The sequence below is a fragment of the Mercenaria mercenaria genome, chromosome 12 (genome assembly GCF_021730395.1).
Source record: "Mercenaria mercenaria strain notata chromosome 12, MADL_Memer_1, whole genome shotgun sequence".
NCBI classification, from domain to species: domain Eukaryota; kingdom Metazoa; phylum Mollusca; class Bivalvia; order Venerida; family Veneridae; genus Mercenaria; species Mercenaria mercenaria.
In genome coordinates, this window is record NC_069372.1 from 31077548 (window position 1) to 31097537 (window position 19990).

The following is a 19990-nucleotide window of genomic DNA, read 5'->3' on the forward strand; positions in this document are numbered from 1 at the left end:
TCACCGTAACCCTTATTTTATGCCCCCCTTTTAAAAGAGGGGCTATTTTTTGCAGATTCGGCGGGGGAGTCGGTCGGTCGGTCGTCTGTCGTCGGTCGTCGAAGTAGACCTATCCGTTTCCGGAGATACTCAAAAACCTTCCTTTAATCATGAAAGTTTATAGGGGGGTTTGGGCATCACCCGAAGACCCCATTATTTTTTGGGCTGTATGTAAAGCAAGGTCACAGTGACCCTGAATAGTAAAAACGGTTTTTCCGGGGATAACTCAAGACACTTGGGCCAGGATCAGAAATTATAGGAGGTTTGGAATGACCCCCAGATGAACCCCCATTGTTTTGAGGTCGTATGTTAAAGGTCAAGGCACATGACCCTGAATAAAACGGTTTCCGGAGAAACTCAAACACGGGCCTAGATCTAAAAAATTGATAGGGAGGTTGGTAATGACCACAAAACCCCCATTGATTTTGAGTCAGTATTAAAGGTCAAGGTTCACATTGCCCTGAACAGTAAAAGGGTTTCCGGATGATAACCAAGAAACTTGGGCATAAATCAGAAATTGATGGGAGGTTTAAATGCCCCAGCAAGCCCCCTATTGATTTTAGGTCAGTAGTTAAAGGTAAAGGTCCGTGCCCCCTAAACAGTAAAACAGTTTCCGTAAAAATCAAAACGCTTGGGCCTAGGTCCGAAAGTTGATAGGATTTTTTTGGCATGACCACAAGGACCCCTATTGATTTTGAGGTCAGTATTTTCAAGGTAAAGGTCACGTGACCGGGAAACATGAAATGGTTGCCGCAATAACTCAAGAACGTTTTGGGGCCAAACAGAAAATTGTATTGGGTTTCCATGACCACCGATGACCCTTATTGTTTTTAGGTCATTAGTCAAGGCAAGGTCCGGGCCAGGAACATTAAAAGGGTTTCTGATCTCTTGTCCAAAACCATAGGGCCGGGGGTTTGATTTTTGGGTTTTTAGCAAATCTAGTGGTCCCTCCGATTGTTCAATTATTTTCCCGGGGGTAAAATAGGCCCCACCCCAGGGTCACATGGTTTTATAACTTATATGGGAAAAAACTTTAAAAAACCCTCTTTCCAAACCCCACATGGCCTGGGGTTTTGATTTTTTGTATATACTATCTTGATCCTCTACAAGATTTTTCAAATTATTCCCCAGGGCCCAAATAGGCTCCGCCCGGGGTACAGGTTTACTATATTTAAAAAGGGAAAAATTTTGAAAATCTTCTGTCCAAACCCAAAATCTGGCCTTGGTATTTTGGGGGGGGGGGGGGGGGGGTTTTTTGGGGGTTTTTTTTTGTTAATTTTTGGAAAAAGGGGGTTTAAGGGTAAAAGGTTTTATAAGATTTAAGGGAAAATTTAGAATTTATGTATAATTAATATTAAATTTTTTGGAAATGAAAAAAATTTTAGTTTTGAGGGGAAGAAATTTTCACTTTGGTTACCTTATATTGACCTAGGCCCTATTTAATTTGAAGAAAGGGGGTTAGTTTTGGCCCAAGAATTTTTTTTCCAAAAAAAATTTTGACCGTTTTTTTGCCCAAAATGACCTTTGTTTCAATTTTCTCGCCACCTTCAATTTGAACCACAACGTCTTTTGTGTACTGAAATGAACTTGATCTTAAATTTGCCTGGCCATTTTCACATTTCTAGGTACGCTTCAAATTTACCCTAGCATATTTTGTTTTTCCTAAAAAAATTTACCTTATTTGATCTAAGACCACTTTCACATTTCTCAAGCTACAGCCTTCAAATTTAAACCAATGCATATTTTTGGTTTACCGAAAGAATTTTTGATTTTAAGAGCCCTATGACCTCTTTCACTTTTTTGAAGGTAAGGCTTCAAATTGGATGCTATATTTTTGGTTCTAAAAATTTTTTACATTAAATTTTATCTATTACCTATTTCAAACCTTTCTAAAATCCCAGCCTCCAATTTGAAGCATATGCATATTTGTTTACCAAAATGACTTTACCTTAAAATTTGATCTATACCTGCTTTTTCACATTTTCAGCCACCCGTTTTATTTGGACCAAAACATGTTTTGTACATAAATGAAATTTGACCTATTTTGACCTGGAGCTAAATTTTGGGAACTTTAAAAAAATGTAGGGGTGGCCCCAAGATTAATCTGTAATTTTTGTTGGTTTAATGGTTAAAAGGTAAAGGTCAGTTTAAAACCCAAAATGGGTACTTTTGTTTACAGTGACATTAATTTCTTTTCCCTTGTGCATTTAAAAAATGATCAAGGGGGGCATTCGTGTTCGACGAGCTCTTTTTTTTTTATTCAAAATTATTCTTCCCGTTAGAATAAAACTAAAATGGGTGCATTTTGTGCATTTTCACACATTCGGGGAGAAAAAACGGGCCTTTCTATTGCAGAAAATTGCTGCACAAATGGGCGATTACCAAAATATGTAAAATTCAAAAATTTTATCAAATTTTTGATATTTTACGAAAACATTTTATAAAAATCAATTGATTTATGACTATTAAACAAATTTGTGAGTGTTTCGGAACAGTTGTTTTAACCTCGAAAGAAATATCTTTTTTAAAATTTTCATAGCATTTTCACCCCTTTTTAAAGAAAGAAAAAAATCCCGAACATGTTACAATTTTTCTTTGGGAAAATTTCGAAAATTTAAGAAATAAGACATTAAGTGGGGTCACCCCCTCCCCTTTTTTGGGGTTTTAATTTTGGGCTCTATGGTCGCTTCATTGAAAATTTTTGGTAAAATTTCACCTGTTTTCATTTTTTTTTCATTTTGTTTCGAAATACATTCTTTCCCCTCTGAAATAACCCAAATGGGGCTTTTGCTTTTTACACATTCTGGGAAAAAATATTGGCCTTTCTTTGCGAAATTGCGCAAAAACGGGCGCATCACTAAAAATAGGTTTTAAAAATTCAAAAATTTTCAAATTTAATGATTATTTGCACTAAAAAACATCTTTTTAAACATAAAATTGTTTTTAATTTATTAAGAAATTGTGTGTTTTCGAGAACAGTTGATTTCAGCTCTGATAAGAAATTTTTTTAAAATTTCATAGCATTTTCACCCCTTTTTCAAGAAAGTGTATCCCCGAACAGAACTTGCATTTAAAAATTCGGAATTTAGAGAAATAAGAATTTAAGGGTCCCCCCCCCCCCATTTTCGGGTTTTAAATTTGGCTCTATTCGTTTTCATTAAAATTTTTGGGTAAAAGTTTCCCCTGTATGCATTTTTTTTCTTTTGTCTAAAATATCATCTTTCCCGTCTGAATTTAAACTAAAATGGGTGCATTTTGTGCTTTTGTGCTTTCACCATTCGGAGACAAAAAAAGGCCCTTTCTTTTCCAAAAATTCGCAAAAATAGGCCATTATTAAAAAATTTGGGTCAAAATTAAAAAATTTTAAAATTTAATGTTTAAAATTTGCACAAAAACATTTTTTAAAACAAAAAATTGATTTATCTTTTAAGACAAATTGGATGTGTTTCGAAAAAAATCTGATTTCACTCTTAAAGAAATCTTTTATCAAATTTCATGCTTTTCATCCCTTTTTTCAAAAAATTTTATACGAACTTTTTTTACAATTTCATTTAAAAATTCGGAAATTTAGAGAAATAAAACTTTTAAGGAGGTCCCCCCCTCCCCTTTTCTGGGCTAAATTGGGCTCAGGGTTGTTCATTGAAAATTTTTTTGGAAAATTTCACCTGTATCTTTATTTTTCATTTTGATTCAAAATACATTCATTCGCATGAATATAACTCAAAGGGGTGCATTTTGGCATTTTCAACTTCGGAGACAAAATTTTGGCCCTTTTTCTTTGCACAAATTGCTGCGAAATAGGGCATCTCCCAAAAATTGGGTCAAAATTCCAAAAATTTTTAAAATTTAATTTTTTTTTGCACTGAAAACATCTTTTTTAAAAAACATATCAATTGATTTATGATATTAAGACAAATTGTGTTTTTTTCGAGAACATCTGTTTCAGCTTTATAAAAAATTTTTTAAAAAAATTTTCATAGCTTTTTCATCCCTATTTTCAAAAAAAGAGTAAACCGAACATGTTAAAAATTTCATTGTGAAAATTTCGAAAATTTGGGAAAATTAGACTTAAAGTGAGGTCCCCCCTACCCTTTTTGGGGGCAAAATTTTGGTTCCTGCTCCCCATTGTTTTTGGAAAAGTTTCACCGTAGCATTTTTTTTCATTTTTGATTCTGAAAATTTTTCATCCGTCAGAAATAACCAAATGGGAGCATTTTGCATTTTCTCCACGGAGACAAATAGGCCTTTCTTTTTGCGAAATGCTGCAAAATGGCCTACCAAAATAGGTCAAAATAAAAATTTTAAAATTTAAGAAACATTTTTTTATAACTATCATTGTTTATGACTATTAAGACAATTTGTGATGTTTTTGGGAAAAAATCTGTTTTTCAGCTCTTAAAGGCAATACCAATAAAAGAAATTTTCTTTGTTTCAAAAAATTTTCCTCTAGAACAATTTGTTAAGTTTCTAATTTTCACTCCGTCTTAGACCTATTTCCACAAGATATCCATACATTTGCTTCAAGAAAACGAAACAAAAAAAGGGGTGTTGAATAGTATGCAGTGAAATGCAAGTCAACTGAAGTCAGGTACCCTCATATTGCCGCATTTCAGAAAGCAGTCCGCAGAATAAACACCCTACTTTCGTTTTCATGTAAACAACTCGAAAACATGCGAATATTAGCATGAAAAGTGTCCTATTTTATGTGAAATTCATTCCACGAGTGAAATAAAGCCGTTTGGCCCCCGATTTACGCGCAAATGCGCGAAAAATTGAAAAATTAGGATCTATTTATTAGGGACTTCTTTCAACTACACCACGGAAGCATATTTTTGACCGAATTACTGCATTATGACCTATATGCCTTTCAAGTTGCCGATCTATTTATTTTTATAGCTCTTTGTTTCGGATAACCGACCCCATTTCAGAAAAAAAAAAACGTAATTAATACAGGTAAGTATGCATCTTCAATAAATGTATAATATGTACAGTAGGTACCAACATGATGATATTTTCTACTGTAGTGACAGTCTTATTGCGACGACAGTCTAAATAAATAACTATTAAGGACTATGCTATTTCGACAATGCAAAATTCGTATGTAAAACTGAGATTGTCGTAACAACGCGAGAAATGCACGGGGATCAAAAAGAAACTAATAATTATAAGAAAATGTATCTCCGAATGAATTATAAAGTATCAATGACACTCAAAAACATGTCCCAACAGTGCACTAGAAGAAAATGCATAGAAATTTTCGGGGTAAGTATTTGGTACCGTAAGTCTCTCATATATATACAATATATATATTCTTCAATCAAGGATATGTCAGTGTAAATGAGCTGAGCGTTAGCTTTCTAAGAAAACGCCGTTAAACTATGTTACACGAATCACACGTGTACCGCTCTTTTATAAAACTGTGTCCTCCATGTTTTCTTCAGTGAACGAAATAAAAGGAGTATTTTACCTTAGATTTCCTTATTGTAGAGTATGATTGACTTTCTAATCTAAATAAAACATCACTTTTTTATAACATCCCACTGTCCGATCTTTCTGATCACTTAACGTATCACTCACAATTACAAAATAAAACCAACGTGTCATCAAAATTATCACTTTACACGTCTTCATGGACATCACGGCCTACTAACATTAAATTTGTAATCATGCGCCAACCAAACAAATGATGAAAGATCGGTACTTTTTCAAAGACATGTTTTATTTCCTGTAATTTTCTGATATTCTAACCTTCAAACAACCGAATTGTATGCACAGAAATAACGAAACATTTATGCAATATAGCTTTTAGTATAAATTTTGGATCTATCTTTTTCCAGCCCAACAACAGACATGTATATGTCACAAACCCGGTCTGTCCTCGAAATCAGTGTCAAAGGTTACTAGAACATAAATACAATAAATAAACAACCGCTTACTATGTTCTTGTATGTCCTGTAAGATGAAATGGCTCGTGTTTATACATTCATATATATTCCGTATCGGGAACATTGACAATCACAAGTCGATCCTTACCACAAACATGAAAACAGTTACTTTTATGCCTTTGTTTACATTTCAAAAGTAACTATTCACATATACGTTCAAGAACGTAAATTGTGTGCTTTCCGACCCACATGGTGTGTAAACTTCTGTATTTAGAAGTATGGTGTATTCGGCAAACCATTTGTAACTTCCGACGTGGTAAATGTCATTGTCAGTTATGTTTACGAAATTTAATTGAATATTTATGTTTTATACTTGCAAAAGAAAAACTTGATGGTCATGGTCGCTGGCTTCGAATTCCTCGCCCATCACCTACGTGAGATCAAAAACCCACTTGAGGTGTGAAACTTTTCACGTAAGGAAGCCATCCAACTGAGGTTAGTGTCTCGATCTAGGTACTAGTCTGAGCCTCAAAAAATGTCTGGAGGGACCCCTGGAGCCTTTCACACACCAACAAAACCTGGGAAAAGTTCATTGTGTCGTTCGGTGTTACTCACAATCAACAAAATAAACATTGTTCCCGTTTTTGTTTGTTTGTTTTATATAAATGAATATGCAAAAAGGGTTTGTTTGTTTCAGTGTAACGTCAAAATATAATATTACAATTATATATCAACAGTGAACGCCACATGCATTATTTGTTCACGAGGGGTTATGCTTTAATCTTACAGGTAAAACAAATATATTCCTATTGTATAAAGGGTAAGGTAAATATATATGTATAATGTGTGTGTACTCGTGGAATTAAATGTTAAGTGTAAAAAGTTTTATATTCACAGTTCAAATCATCCATGCTAAATAATACGTACGATATGTTTGCTTTCTCACTGTCTAACATGTTCGAAATGATTTATTTCGATTTTAACTTAGAGTTCTAGTTATTTTTCACCTTAAATTAAAGCAAACGTGTTCAATAAAATTTTTAAAAACAAACTCTGAAGTTTAGTAGGTTGTAGCATTCTCTAGGTCAATGGTATTTTTATTACCTTCTGTAGTCAGTCATTATCTATTGTAAAAAAAAACTCTTTTTAACCAAAGTGGAAAAATTCAGGTACTTGAAAATGCAGCTTTCTAAAGTTAAAATTTTCTCGATGTCATTTGTCAGACATACCTTGTAAATAAATAATATTATTACAAAATTAATACTGCTATTTCTTGTGTTGCACTTTGCGGACTTATGATAAAGTTATTTATGTGCATCTGTTCACAACGAAGCACTGACCCTGAGGACTATGTATGAGAAAATATAAGAGTGAACTAAGTGTTGACTGAAAAAGGGCAATATTTATTTTGCCGAACAATACCTTAACAAATATATATTTTCACATATCTGGGCGAAAAATACCGCTTAACAAAATATATATTTTCACATATCTGGGCGAAAACTACCGCTTAACAAATATATATTTTCACATATCTGGGCGAAAAATACCGCCATTGCAAAACAATACATTAAAAAATATATATATTTTCACATGTCTGGGCAGAAAATACCGCTGAAAAATACCTTAACAAATTTAAATTTTCACATATCTGGGCGAAACATACCGTCCTCAACAAATAGATATGTTTCTCATATCTGAATGGAGTTACAGTCCAATACCATAACAAATATATATATTCACATATTAGGGCGGATATAACCGCCGAAAGCATATCAAGAAATGTAGATGAATTTGCATATTAAGAGATATCTTTCAAAATTAGAAAATTGTCACTTGAAAGAGGAGGCGGAATGGCATGTGGTGGTAAGATAAAACCAGAAATTAGCCAAAATAAAATTAAAGAAAGAAGCGTGCTATTCACTCTTCAATGCTGACGAAGAAGGAAGATGCCGTTTCACGATTGGCTCAACGGTATAAAAGGAATTCATTGATTGGCTTTTACCGTAGTATATAAATTAATATATTTCAGAATAGGACCGATTTGCTCCAAATGTACAACAATGACATAAATAATTTTATCTACCTATAAAATTCATATATATATGAGCGGTACAATTCCTGTAAATGAGCACTACGTAAGCGCTCAGGCCCCTCTCGCACACCATACCTATAGTTCGGACTTCTTTAACGTGTAAAGGCATGTGCACAAAAATGACAAATTTTGCCAACACCTGGTAAATTGTAATGTGTTTTTTAGAAAAGTAATATACGGAAATAGAAAAATAGCTCTCAGCTCATTTACACGGATAGTTTAGCTTTATTATGTATGTTATAGTTTTTCGCAGTTATGCACGATGACATAGAATACTTACCCCGAAAATTGTGACACGAACATACTGATAACTTTTCCCACTTTACTTTTTAAATTAAAGTAAGAGTTCAGCACTTCATGGTTTTGATGTATTGTCACATTGGAATAACGTTTGTTTTACAGTAACTTCGAAATTAATCAGAAATAATATCATGTACCCCACCCACCTAATTCATAATTTCAAAAAAGCATAGGCCTTAAAATGGTTATATGTCATGTCATAACCTTTACTTATGCACTGGCGCTATGGGCATGTTAACGCATTATCATGAATCTGTCAAAGGTGAAACATTACATCTGCATTTTGATAAATGAGTTATAGATCTATGCTTCGTCAATTTAAATGTGTGATCAACACACTATGTTTCTTACTGTTTTAAAGTTCCAGAAATTGCAATAACGCATGTATTAGTTCAATTAACATCTCTTTGACAATGTTTAACAGTATCAAAGTTTGAAATTCATTTTTTATAGTTTAAAAACTGTATTGATTATCAGGAGGGTTTAGATTTGCGGATAATTCCTGACTGGTATAGGAAACAGTGCTGGATAAATACGAACTTAGAATGGATAAACACCTAACCAAACGAAAACAGCTGTTCGCCTGTGCTTTATGTATGAACTATAGATCCTTGAAGTTCTTTGACCCACCCACCCCTGCAGGGATGTGGGATTCATATATCCAACTTGTCCAACTTGTGATTTTTTGCCGGCGGACAAGTGCATTTTTCATTCTGTGTGTCCGCGGACAAGCAGCCTTTTTCAGGTATAAAATGAGAAAACAAAAAATCATTTAGACTGTGTGTTGCTTCAAGTGTATGGAGGTGATAAAGATAATTTAATGTATGAAATCCGTGATGTACTTTCTGAGAGCCCCTCGATTGCTGCAGTTTTAGAAAAAAAAACATACATCTGTGTCTTTAAGCATCACTTTCCATGATCTGATTGGTTCTTTGGCAAGGTCTCGCGTACACTGTAAGTCGGTGACTATGATAAAAATAACCAGAAACGTAAACAACCTAAACAAATATTTCGACAAGTTTGTTAGTAGAATTCCAGCTGCTGAGTCAATAAGTCACTGTCAAAGGAAATATGGGAGCCAGTAGTCAGCGTGGACAGTGTTTCGGACATGGCATCAAAAGATCCCGAACCCTGCTTACGCGATTTCAGACTTTTATAAACTTAAAAAGGGCAAATATTTTAACAGCTTATTTTTTACCACAGTTACTGTGATATGCTTTTCTTTTCATTGTCCTAAATAAAGAACTCTCCTTTGCAGTTTCATGTTGGTTCAATATTACAAATCCGAGCTAGTGAAATTTGACTATGGACTGGTGGATTTTAAAGTGTCCGTGGACAAGTGAAAAATGTGTGGATCATCCACACCCCTGCCCTGTCAGTCCATGCACCCCCTTCCGCCTCCCCATACACTCACACTTTTCTTCCCTACCTACCGTCTGAAAAATATCATATTTAATAATTAATCAAAAATCTAATCCCATTTAAACAATATCAAAATATTCCATTAGCACCAAATCTCTTACACTATAAGATATACAAGATTTGAAACAAACGCAATTTTTCTGAAACAGTGTGTTAGAGAGAGAAAGAGAGAGATGGAGGGAGAGAGGGTTGAGGTTGCAGAACTTCGAACGTCGGTGGTATTAAATAATTTCTTAAAAATTATATAATAATTTTGACTTTAATATTGAACTGTTTTCGAGGGTTTATCCAGATTTTTGCAAACATTGCTATTTGCATAATATTAAAATTATGAAAAAGTATTTGACTATAGTGGGCATACATATAACATATTGTAAAATTAATGACAAAGTTTGAAGACAATACTGCTTATAAAGTAAAGTAATGTGTACAATAATCGACCATATACATGTCAACTCATTCATTTCTACAGAATACTATCATTAGTGTTATCCTTCCCGCATTCGTGTAAATTAGGTTTTTACATCAGAAAGATTCGTATCAACTCAAGTTAGTTTATCTTTTGCGTTATACATGAACATGTATTGTGTCACATGAAGTGTTTGACAATCATAGTGTAAACGTGGTCCTCTATAAAGCAGTATTTTTTGTTTCAAACCGAAGATTAGAGGCATCAAAAGCATGTAGTAATTTAAGATGTTTGTGTAACAAATTTTTGAAAAATAGTTGTTACGCGGTTATAAAGCAGTATATTTTTGCTTTCAAACAACAAAATAGTAGAGGCATCAAAAGCATATAAGTATTTTTTAAGATTTTTTGTAAAAAATTTCATTGAAAAATTTGCCTTGTTCGTCGGTATTCCACCTGAAAACACAAGGTTTGATTTATTTAACATGATACATTTTGAACTAAATATACAATTGATCAAAGGAGACAGATATAACAACCGAAATATCCCTTTATACATCGAAATTACAAAGAAAACAAAGTTGTACCGGCTTTACATCAGCCATGTTGGCACTGATTTAGGGTCGCTGAACAGAGTTAGGATTATCCGGGTACATAATGTGATCAAGTTATTTTTCTTCTGGGGGTGTATCTGTCCCCTGGCCCACATCAACAGTCGCATTGTATTTTTTTTTTTTTATAAAAATGCACATATCAGTCACATATATTCTAATACATATTGTAACAATGTCAGCGAATTTAAGAATACGTCTAATATTTGACTGTCACTGCATAGAAAATGCAATAGTTTTTACTGGTAGATTCTCATATCGATAACTATATACAGATACTAAATATAAATACAAAACATTATTTACAACTATGTATTGTTAAGCAGACTATTTCGTAAAGCAAACGCTTCGTATACAAATCTACTCAAGTTTTTTAGTGCAGTGTTGTTTTTTGATTTCATCAGTTCATTAAACTTATATACACTTGGGTTTCTGTAAAAATATGGTCTAACATATAATCTTCTAAGTGGCTGATAGGCCTCACAAATAAGTATGAAATGGTATTCATCCTCAATATCTCTTTTATTACAGACTGCACAGTAGCGCTGATGTCGTTCTGATCTGTTCGCTGCATATCTACCCGTTTCAATTCGAAGTTTATGAGATGCTAGCCGCAATCTTGTCAAAGAGATGCGAAACTTATTAGATAATAAACTCAAATAACTTTCATATGTGAGTGAATCTTTAAAATTTTTATAAAGAAACATCGAGCTTTGATTGTTTATAACATTATTCCGTGTCTGTACAAATACATCATACACTCTTTGTTTAAACAACAATGGAAAGGTTTTCAAGTTAACATTTGGATTATTCCATACATAAGAGAAACCAAAATTATCTAATAATGTTTTAATATCAGAGGCCCAGTTTCTTCCATTTACTCTACCGATCATATTATACAACTCTTTGTACAAGGTATTTACAATAATATTATGAGATCTAAGTATCTTGCACCAAAACTTTATCATTCTTGTATATCTGGTTATGTAAAGGGGATATCTGCCTAGCTCTCCGTATACAGCCATGTTACTTGTTGACTTTTTTACATGCAACAATTGTTTACAGAACTTTAAATGTATTCTCTCTATCTCTTTAGATTTAGAAAGACCCCAAATTTCACATGAGTAATTCAGTGTTGACCCAACAAAAGCATCAAAGAGCTGGCACACCGTCTTTGGTTTCAGGTGATATTGTTTTATTTTTGTAATTAATACATTAAGAGCTTTCAACCCTTTCCCAGCTAGATATTCTTGATTAAGCTCAAAATTTCCCGTATAGTTAAATACAGTGCCGAGATAATTAAAGTTGTTTACAGTTTCTAAATCACTACCACCATAATTCCATCTTTCGTTTTGTCTAATGTTTCCACGCTTTCTAAAAACCATGACTTTAGTTTTATCTGTATTTACAGCTAATCCCCATTTATCACAATATAATTTCAGCATGTCTAGGCTATTCTGCAGTTCCAGGGGTGTTTTACCAAAAATGACCATGTCATCAAAACAACATCAAAATAAAGGTAATATCATCTATAGACAAACCACTTGTGTGGTCATTTTGTAAAAACAACTCTAAGTCATCTATAAATAGAGAAAAAAGTACAGGTGACATTATTTCTCCCTGTTTCAGACCAACAGCACATTCAAAAAATTCTGAATATGATTTACATCCTTGTACACATGATTTAACAGTGCCAAGTAGACAATTTCAAAGCAAAAGGAAGGCATTCTTTAGCTAGATATATTGAAAGGCATTGGAGGCCCAGGTCGTAGTACTCTAGCGACATTTTAAGAGTCTTTAGTGGCTTATAATACTAGTTGCACCAGGACTTTAGGCTGATATTCCTACAAAGAACAGATAATGGCATTATATGACATTATTGGTCATAGAAGCCTGGGTCGTGGCATTCTAGTGATTATTTTAGTAAGGCATTTACATTGTAGTTCTTGTCATTTCAAGTTTCTTTGATTATTCTTCTGATTCTTTTATAGACTTTTATATGCTAATCTTTTTCGAATCATTTGTTTTAAAATCACTAAGCAGATAGCTTGAGGAATATTTATGTAATAGGCATTTCGCTATAAAAATCAGTTTGACAAGCAGTCATTAGGAAAATTATATATATGGCATTTTATGTACTTTCATTTCGTGTTATTGCATTTTGTTACTTTTTCCTGTCTTTTTATGTTATTAGTGTATTTTTATCTAGACCGCTCGGATAAATAATAGCACCCACCGAAATTTGTTACACAATTACTTATACTAGGAAACAGTAATATTTGACAGGGTATTGTTGTGTTGAAGCATAGCTTCTTTTATAAATTTACAAATATTAAAGAGATGTTTCTTTCTCATACTTGACATAACAGAAACAAATTTATTTAAAGAGGGCCACGGAACAATGCCCAGATATTTACGTCTTATGTCTCTATATTTGTCACAACACAATAGAAAATGATACTCTGATTCAGTTACATTTTGGGTACATAATTTGCATACTCTTTCATTTCTATCTGTACCAGTATATCTTCCTACTTCAATTTCTTTGTTTGTTTGTTTTGGGTTTAACGCCGTTTTTCAACAGTATTTCAGTCATGTAACGGCGGGCAGTTAACCTAACCAGTGTTCCTGGATTCTGTACCAGTACAAACCTGTTCTCCGCAAGTAACTGCCAACTTCCTCACATGAATCAAAGGTGGAGGACTAATGATATCAGACACAATGTCGTTTATCAAATAGTCACGGAGAACATACGCCTCGCCCGAGGATCGAACTCGCGACCCCGAGATCCGTAGACCAACGCTCTTACCTATTGAGCTAAGCGGGCGGGCTACTTCAATTTCTAATTTATGAGAAGATAGTCTTAAGGAAGTCAAACACTTTCTTAAATTATCGTTTGCTATAATTTCTATATAATTTTCAAAACAAAATGTTTTCTTATATTTGCAGTAGTATTCGAGTTTAGGCATAGTATTAATTGAGGCAGACCAGTCTTGAATATATTGATCTTGTAATCTGTTTATAAACATGGGTAAATAATTAAAGTTTTCATTGAAGTTATTTCTAATATTTGTAAAACCAAAATGATCAATAATTGAGTTAATACGACTTGACCAGCATGAATTGTTTACATTATTTAAAAGGTCGTAATACATACTGTAGAATGGGGAATCAACGTTCTTCATTATTTTTAACCAGAACTTAATAGACCGTTGCTTACAGATGACAGATAGAGGAAATCTTCCCAATTCTCCAAATACGGCAACATTTGGAGTTTGAGATTTAACTCCTAAAACATACTTGCAAAATCTTAAATGCAATTTGTCAAAATCTTTTGGGTTGTAGACACCCCAACTTCGGAACCGTATAACAGAATGGGCACAATCATTGTATCAAATAAGCGAAGTTTTGTTTTTACATCTAGATGTACTTTATCAAATAATATCATTAAGTAATGATAGGCTCTGAATGCTTGATCATGAAGACTTTTTATGGCGTGATTCAAATTCCCAGTATACGAAAATTTAACTCCAAGATAAGTGAAACAATCAACAATTTCTATTTGTTCTCCATTGATAAAAAAGTAACCATTGTGGAACTGTTTGCATTTTTCAAAAATACAAACTTTTGTTTTGTTGATATTAATGTTTAAACCCCATTGTATACACAATCAATTTGCGCTTGAAGGCTTACATGATCTGCAAAAGTATTAAATACATAGATAATCCGAGATATCTAATTGTGCTTTGACGTTTGATATCATCACCCGCAGTGTTAATCGAATTTGTAAAACATTTGTTCAATTGAGGTCTGCTTCTAAACATGATAAATTCAGTTTTTTGAAGTGTTCATTTTCAGCTTGTTTCTATTCATCCAGTCATTGATTATAACTGCGCACTGTTCAAGGTCTCCGGTCGCTTGTGATTCTACGGAAACAGATGTGGGACGAAAGCTTTTATTTGCTATATGATCATCAGCAAAACCGTAGGTTGATATATTTTGGAATGACATCAAAAAGAGTTCCAGCATAGGTGAGATACAACCACGGACCAAGGCAACTGCCTTGAGGCACACTGCATTCAAGATGGCGGTCTGATGAATATACATTATTGATATTAATCTTACAAGTACGATGCCTTAAGTAGGAGTCTACCCATTGAAGAGCTGTTTCACAGACACCATACTGTGCTTTTAGGACCGTGGTCGACAGTGTCAAATGCCTCACTTAAGTCAATTGCAATAAGGGCCATGACTTTCTTTTTCTCCATACCACTTAGAAGATTATTAACCAGCCGAAGCAGCGTGTCGTAGAGTAAAAAGTTAAACAGAAATATAACGTGATTGAATTTTTTGTTCAAAGCTATCATTTTACAGAAGAGTGGCAGCTTTAAGAGAAGTAATACTGAACAATGATGCTATACGTCACACATCCAATAGTCCCGTTAGCCTGTTCACGGTGGGGAAACCAAGAATGCAACGTCATCAAAACCCAGCGCAAATGAGCTGACCACACACAAATTTACGTCGATTCAGGTCAGAAAAGTCTTGTTACTTTTTTATTACTGCAGCTTTCGACTCGAGATAAAGAGCACCGTACCCGGCCTGGAATATACTATTCTGCGGTAGTGTTCCATATTGTACGTATAGCTTGGTTTTTGCTCGAAAACGCGAACAGTTGGCAAAGAAGGTATGAGCTGTACCACACTTTTGTCTAAGAAAGTGAGTTTTGACCGCATTTTCGTGAAATGAGGACAGATTTGAAGCTCATTTAATATCAGTGGCTAGCATAATAGTCAATCATTGTTTTATTTTGCTATTTTCAAGGATATCTGACGATATTTTATTCAAAACAAACAACGTTATTAAACTGAGAACATCCACACTGACGACTTTGTTGGAGAACATCCACACTATTATCATGCACTTTTTAGAAAAATCAAGACAAAACCGTTTTTGTTTTAAAATCTGACATGTGAAAAAGTAAAGTAAAAGTGATAAGTTTCACTGCATTCAATCTGCGCGTCATTCGTTATTTTGTTTCAGATGGCAGTATTTGTTTCTTTTTATGACATAAATTTAATAATGTCAATTTGAAAATATTGTTGCAATCCGTAGGGCATTTGATCTATATAAATATTTAGTAGAGTAGATTCTACATGAATAAGATCGTGTTATATATAATATAATATAAAATATAAAAATGGAAAAGAAAACATAAATCTTTTTTCCACCTTTTTAGTGTTTGAAATTACTTTTCTCCAATGTCATTGCAGTATTTTTGGAATTATGGGGAAATTAATTTTGGTAAATCAAGATTTACTTTCAGTCGTTTATTAACCCGGTAAGTCACATATACTGTACGCAGAGCTTAAATTTGTAAACAAAAAATAATTTTAAACACTAAACAGGTTAGCCAATAATTAGAAAAATAAAACTTCTCATCCCATTGAAATCATTTTAGCACCAATTACATATGCGAGATAACAAAGTATATGTAAATTTCTTTTACCAAACCACAAACCTATACTTAAACACCCTTACAATTTTCCTGGCTGAACTACTATTAACGAACAATACGGCTCAAGCTCTATAAAACAGTTTGAAATTAATAAGATCTGCTAATGTGAATAGGTGTCCGCAACTAGTAAATTATTAATACAATTGTAACAGTATTTAGTGATTGAAATTATTTTTGTCCAATGGTATTGCAGAACATTTCAAATTATGGGCAATTCATTTTAATAAATCAGCATTTGATTGAAGTGCGATATTAGGGGCTAAGCTTCAGCCGGAAAACCTGCTCTGCGGGAACACTTAAGACAGTCACAGCGGAGAGAGAAAACCAAGGATGTGAGGAGTATGGAAAGGTGTATAAATACTGACGAAAGTTTAAGGTGTGACATGAAAATCTTTCCCGTATGATGCTTAAGGTAGTTCGGATCCATTTTTGTTTTCTTCACTGATTTGAAATTTGATTAAACTCCCGATTTTTCCAAATTATAGAATAAACTTGCAACTTTTGACAAATGTAAATTGATAGTGTCATGTGCTTTTTCTGCTGAACAAAATGTTTTGACCTTAAGTAACTTTTTGTAATATGTGCCTATAGGAAATCATCTTTTCAAAAGTAAATTGTCCCCAATGAAGCTTTTAATGAATCTTCTCAGTCAAAATTATAAGCTACGGTCTTACATGTGATTAAATCAAATGTATAAAACCGTGTTTTTATGTTTGCCTTTATTTTAGTTTATACAGAATTCATTTTAGGTCGATTTTGAAGGAAGTTCTATAACTTATATTAATCACTCTCGACCCCTCATTCCTGATGGGATCAATCGCCACGAGGGTATGAGAGAAGAGGCCAGTTTCCCTTTTAATGCTGAACGCCAAGCAAGGGAGCTACTGGTACCATTTTTCACGTCTTTGGTATGACGCGGCCGGGAATCGAATCCACGACCTCGCGCACTCAAAGCGGACGCTCTAACACTTGGCTATAAACCTTGCCTTTATTTTAAGAGATCAAGCTGATTTAAAGACACTATTTAGAACTATTTAATGTTCAAACAATTTTAATATCATGTTTTATCTTTAGAAATATAATATTGTCATGGGATTGCCATTCAATAAATGAATTTCGGTTCCGTATGCAGAACCCAGGCTTTAGTCTACGTAATGATAATACATTGTATGCCTTTCTGCCGGTTTATCAAATGTGCATAATCTCCTCAAGTGATAATGCCCTTTTTATGTATAAGGTTGGATTGTATTTGATATTTGAAAGAGACTTTCATTTGCTGAAATAAGATTTAAAATATCTAACAGTTATAATATTTAGTTAAAGTACTAACTATCCGTGTTTTATGCACTTTGGGATGGATATAGTTCTAAACAAAATAACAATACAATAACTATTCCAATCCTCTATTTGCTTTTAAACTTTGTGTGCAGACTTTTATGCGAATTTGTCTTGTTATCTTAAAATAATGTTTTTTCCTAAGATGCAATCAATCTGAACACCGTGTCCTTATGCCACACTTTACACAGAGATTAATGTTAGCCTAACATGTGATCAGCCATTTGCTATATAATTTGGCAGATCTATTTTAACTGGTCTACAGACTTGCGGTAAATGGTATGAACTGCTGATTGTATGTATAGACGACATTTGTTGCTGAACAACGTAGCTTGACTGCCTAAGACACAGCTTTTAGGAAGCATTACTGCAATAATGGTAATTAAGAGTGTGGATGTTCTCCAACAAAGTCGTCAGTGTGGATGTTCTCATTTTAATAACGGTGTTTGTTTTGAATAAAATATCGTCAGATATCCTTGAAAATAGCAAAATAAAGCAATGGTTGACTGTTATGCTAGTCACTGATATTAAATGAGCTTCAAATCTGTCCTCATTTCACGAAAATGCGGTCAAAACTCACTTTCTTAGACAAAAGTGTGGTACAGCTCATACCTTCTTTGCCAACTGTTCGCGTTTTCGAGCAAAAACCAAGCTATACGTACAATATGGAACACTACCGCAGAATAGTATACTCCAGGCCGAGTACGGTGCTCTTTATCTCGAGTCGAAAGCTGCAGTAATAAAAAAGTTACAAGACTTTTCTTACCTGAATCGACGTAAATTTGTGTGTGGCCAGCTCATTTGCGCTGCTTTTTGATGACGTTGCATTCTTGGTTTCCCCGCCGTGTATACTACCCCACTCCGCTAACAAACGCTAACCTTTCACCCATGACTTTGTATATCGATGTTCATGAATACTGATTTGCTTCATTGCACTTAGTCTTTATGCATCGTTATATTTAGACATGATATACATATATATGCAATAAATTATCTTTGATAATTACATCTATTGTTTCAGGTTAGTACTGTTATGATGTTCATTCCAAGATCTTTATTACATAAACTTTGTGAAGCTCGTCTAATTAGTATATTCTATAAATAGTTAGTCATGAAGATAGCTTTTGTAAATAATCATAAACTATCAATGTATATGTTACTCTATACCATTTACTTGTTTGTATGAATACTGATTTGCTTCATTGCAAATTCATAAATTATCTTTGATAATTACATCTATTGTTTCAGCAAGTTGCAGTTGAGCCATTCCCAAAGCGAACTCATAATCTACCAAACAAATATTTTGATGTAAGGGTATGAGCTAACCCTTGGCCAAAACTGACCCCTTCGTTCATGGCGCCCAAAAACATGGATTTGGGTTTTCCAGAGCTGAAACAGCAGTCTTGTGTTTGAAACATTTTTACTAATTAGCTTTCAAAGGCGGGATTTACCCCTAGTGTTTACCTGTACTTCCCCAGAGGTATTTGAAACATTGACGTAATGATGACGTCACGGCAGTGTTCCTAACTTTTCATCGGATATCGTATCCACCATACCGGGACTTCCCTTTTATGTTTACATTCAACATGTGCGCACGGAATATGAAGTCCCACACATAAGCGTTTTCTTAGAAACATTGATGGATTGATACCTGGATCTGGATTCGAAGGAGGACTACACCGATGCCACGGAGTTGTGATTTTTTTAAACGTATTTTTGAGAAAAAAAATCAAAATATGATTAATTAAATCGTTTTTTCTTTCAAATAAGTATATATAATGCTAAAAATATACATACGTTTTCTTTTGTTTTAAGACCTTTTTGCTTCAAAAATGATCGATTTAACAAGGAGTATTTTCTTATTTCTCTTTTTTTTTGTAAGTCTGCTATGTTGGACAACATGATTGCTGTTTAAATGTCCGTATTTGATGCTGCCCATTTTTCAAACGCTTGAATAAGATTAAACTTTTTATTAATTTATTTTATAACAAATAATTTCCTCACTCCAATCAACTATTAACTACTAGGGGAAAATTTTTACACATTTCATTCAACAACTTCTCATGCAATTAAATACCATTAACACCTTCCAATCAGCCGAATCAACGACTTTTAATGTGATTAATAACCTTTAACACCTTTCGTATATATGTTTATAGGTATAAGCTGATTCTATTTTTTTTTAGAAACCCCTGTCTCCCGACTTTTGAAGTATTTTTTTTTTTTATTTTAATGACATGAATGAATATAAAGCATGTTGGTTATCTTTAGTAATACATATGTGACAGATACTAGTTGTTTATTTATTTTTTATTGTATTTCTAATTAAAACTTTCTTTCGGTATGACCAGAGATAAGGATTTATTGTTCTCTCTTT